This window comes from Marmota marmota, unplaced genomic scaffold, assembly GCF_001458135.2.
Source record: "Marmota marmota marmota unplaced genomic scaffold, marMar, whole genome shotgun sequence".
NCBI classification, from domain to species: domain Eukaryota; kingdom Metazoa; phylum Chordata; class Mammalia; order Rodentia; family Sciuridae; genus Marmota; species Marmota marmota.
Genome location: NW_026000019.1, coordinates 18,240,822 through 18,244,477, shown reverse-complemented (window position 1 = coordinate 18,244,477; position 3,656 = coordinate 18,240,822). Strand labels below are relative to the sequence as shown.

General features: G+C 39.1%; 1 long non-coding RNA gene across 1 annotated transcript in view; it reads right to left on the bottom strand.

The window, feature by feature from the left end:
* Positions 1-274: 274 nt before the first annotated feature.
* The window catches only part of LOC125618660, a 46,779-nt gene continuing 43,397 nt past the window's right edge, over positions 275-3,656 (bottom strand). The window contains exon 3 of the long non-coding RNA XR_007350002.1: positions 275-403. This is a non-coding gene — a long non-coding RNA (uncharacterized LOC125618660). The remainder of the gene's footprint in view (positions 404-3,656) is intronic.

Here is a 3,656-nt window from a genome sequence, read left to right as displayed (position 1 = left end):
TTGTTAATTACTGCCACAAATCTCTTGTGCTAAAACACTTGATTAACATTTCCTCTGTGCAGATTAATGTGGTAATTGCATCTGTCTTGTCTCTCCTGATTAAATGCTGCCACCCGGCCTCCTCCTCCTGGATCCTATTATCCTACTGAAATCAGTATCCTCAATTTCATGGAAACCTTTCTTACCATCATGGCTGACTGTAGTGGAAGCCAACACAGAGCTTTTCGAGGATTGGGGGCCTCCCATATCAAGGCATTTTATTAACTGATTAACCTTTTCCTACTTACTAATTTAGTAATGGCTTGATGAAGGGAAGCCTCCAGGCCACCGAGAGGTCACATTTGATGCGTGGATGAAGAGATCTGCTGAACACACCCATTTCCCTGAGCCTTAGGTTTCATTCCTACATAAAAGAAAATTTGGCATTCAGTTTCATTTACTAAGGTCACCCTTGCAGCCAGACTCATGAGCCAACAAAGCAAATTGTTATAGTCACACCCAGGGACTTGGACAAACATATCAAATATCCATATTTTATATATTGATAAATTTAGCTAGATCTAAGCTTACATTTTTTTTTCTCCTTGGACTAACACTTTTAGAATATGTCTGTATGCTCCCCAAATTTCTGACAATCCCAGTTGCCTTCAACTGATATGTTTTCTATATGTATAAAGTTATTTTCTCCCCTACAAAAGACCTTGCATTTTTTCCTCTGAGCTATGCTGGGATTAATTAATGTGGGCTTAGAGGTTTGGTGGGATTCTTGAGGTGGGTCTTGAGGAGACAGATTTTTTAAAAATTTAGCTACTGTCAGCATGTAGATTATATTTAAGCTGTAAGACAGATGTCACTGAGCATAGGACAGGAAACAGAGGTGCAAGGACCACACCGAACACTTAGGAGATCAGGCTGAGGAAGATGAATTAGCAAAGGAAGAGCAGTCCATGAGGTATGAAGAGAACTGTGATTCCTGGCAGCGAGTAACGAGTGTTTCAAGGAAGAAAGAAGTCGGTGGACTGGCCACATAAAGGTTACTGATGATCTTTCTTTTTTTTCTTAGTTGTAGTTGGACACAATACCTGTATTTTAATTGTTTTTATGTGGTGCTGAGGATCAAACAACAGCGCCTTGCACATATTAGGCCAGCGCTCTACTGCTGAGTCACAACCCCAGGCCCTACTGGTGATCTTAGTAGGCTGTTTGAGTTGAATGATAAAAGCAAAACCCTACTTGGAGGTGTTCAAGAGAAGACATGGGTGGGAATTGTAGATATAGAATACAGGCAGCATTTTGAGAGTTTTGTTAAGATAGGAGAAGAGAAATGGAGTAGAAGAGGGAGGAGGCTGTCAGGTTAAGGGAAGGGTTAGGGTTAGGGTTAGGTTCTCTCTCTCTCTCTCTCTCCAGTATTGGGGATTGAACTCAGGGCTAGACAAGCACTGCAGTACTGAGCTTCATCCCTAGCACTTTGTTTTATTTATTTCCTGCCTCAGCCTCCTGAGTAGCTGGCAGGTGAGGGCCACTGTGCCCAGCAAGCTAGCTCTTTCTTTAAGATGGGAACTTTTACAGCATGTTTTTATTCTCATATGAATGATTCAGTAGAGACCAAAAATTTATGGAGAAGGGTGAGAGGAGAGTTGCTAGAGTAATGCCCTTGATGAGGTGAGACGAGATGGAATGAGACCTAATGCGAAAATGGAGGAGTTGGCCCTAGGAGCACAGCAGTTCATTTTTAGAAAGAGGAGGAAAGACAGTATCTGGGCACAGATGTAGGTGGGCAGATGTGATGATGGTAGGAGCTTGTGGAAATGCTCTCGTGAGAGTTTTCTTTTCTTGATAAATTATTAAGTAAAATTGAATCTGAAACTTTATTTTTGAAATTTTTACTAAGATTATATGAAAATTTTACAAAATTTATTTTTCACTGAATGATTTATTTAATTATATACAGTAAAATTCATAAATGTAATATATATAACTGGATAAATTAAGATAAATCCACCCTCCCATGTAACGAATACCCCAGTCAAGACAAACCTAGGACATTGCCCTTTGGTTCATGGTTCAAAGGACTTGGTTCCCTTTCAGTGTCTTCTATCCAAACCCCTTATCCTCACCTCCCTGTACCCCACATTCAGAAAATCCAGGCAACAACTACTATGATTTTTAATACTATATACTAATTTTACCTGTTCTTTACCTTCATGTAAATGGGATAATGTGGTGTTTTGGGTCTGGCTTCTTGTACTGATGGGTTTCAATAGTTCATTATCTATTACTTGGAGTAGTATGTCATTGTAGGAGTGTGCCATAATGTGTTTATTCATTCTCCTACTGAACACTTGGATTATTTTAAGTTTGAGGCTGTTGTTAACATTCTTGGGCTAACCTCTTGACAGTTGTTTTTAATTTCAAAATATGTACATTGGGAAAGATCTACCCCCTTAGCTGCAGATTCATACTCTAGGTTCTTAGGTTTTGTTTTGTAATCTGAGGATTGAACTGGGGTCTTATGTATGTCAGGTGTTGTGGTTTAGATGTGAGGTGTACCCCAAAAGCTCACATTTGAGTCAATGCAAGAAAGTTTAGAGATGACATGACTGGGTTATGAGTCTTAACCTAATCAGTGCATTAATCCCCTGATAGGGATTAACTGGGTGGTAAATGTAGGAAGGTAGGGTGTGGCTGGAGGAGGTGGGTTACCATGGGTGTGCCTTTGGGGTCTATAATTTGTTCCTGGTCTGCAGTATCTCTCTCTTTCTCTCTGCTTCCTGGTGTGATGACCTGAGCTGCTTTCCTCCACCATACCCTTCCACCATGATGTTCTGCCTCACCTCGAGATTTGAGCTCCATTCAGAGCCAGCTGTCCATCGACTGACACTGTGAACACCAAACTTTTCTTCCTCTAAAACTGTTCTTATTGGGTATTTTGGTCATAGTAACAAAAAAGCTACTTAAAACACTAGGCAAGTGCTCTACCACATCCCCAGCCCTGGCCATCATTCTTAACTCCTCCTTTCCCTTATTGCAGTGTCCAAACATTCACCATGTTCTGTCAATTCTATTCTTTAACTATATTTGTTTGTATACATCTTTTGAATCCAACCACTTATCTACCACAATTATTAATTTTTTATATTTATCTTTTGGTTGTAGTTAAACACAATACCTTTATTTAATTAATTAATTTATTTTTATGTGGTACTGAGGATTGAATCCAGGGCCTCGCACATGCTAGGTGAGTGCTCTACCACTGAGCCACAAACCCAGCCAGTTGCTTCTGCTATATACTCCACAGCACATACTTGTTGAATTTTATTTATTTCCCACTAGCTTCAAGACACCAGTTCTTTCACTGTTGCTTTCCAATGCTCAGCACATAGGAAAAACTTAATAAACATCTGTTAACTGAATAAATTAATGATGTTTAATGGGCTTTAATGTCCACACTTAATTTGGAATTCTCAATTTGCTTGCTTTCTTAGATTAGATGAATACATACTTGAGATTTTTTAAAAAAAATTTTTTTTAGTTGTAGATGAACAAAATTTATTTAATTATTTATCTGGTGCTGTGCCTCACACATACTAGGCAAATGCTCTACCACTGAGCCACAAGCCCAGGCCTACTTGAGATTTTTTTTTTTTTTTTTTTTT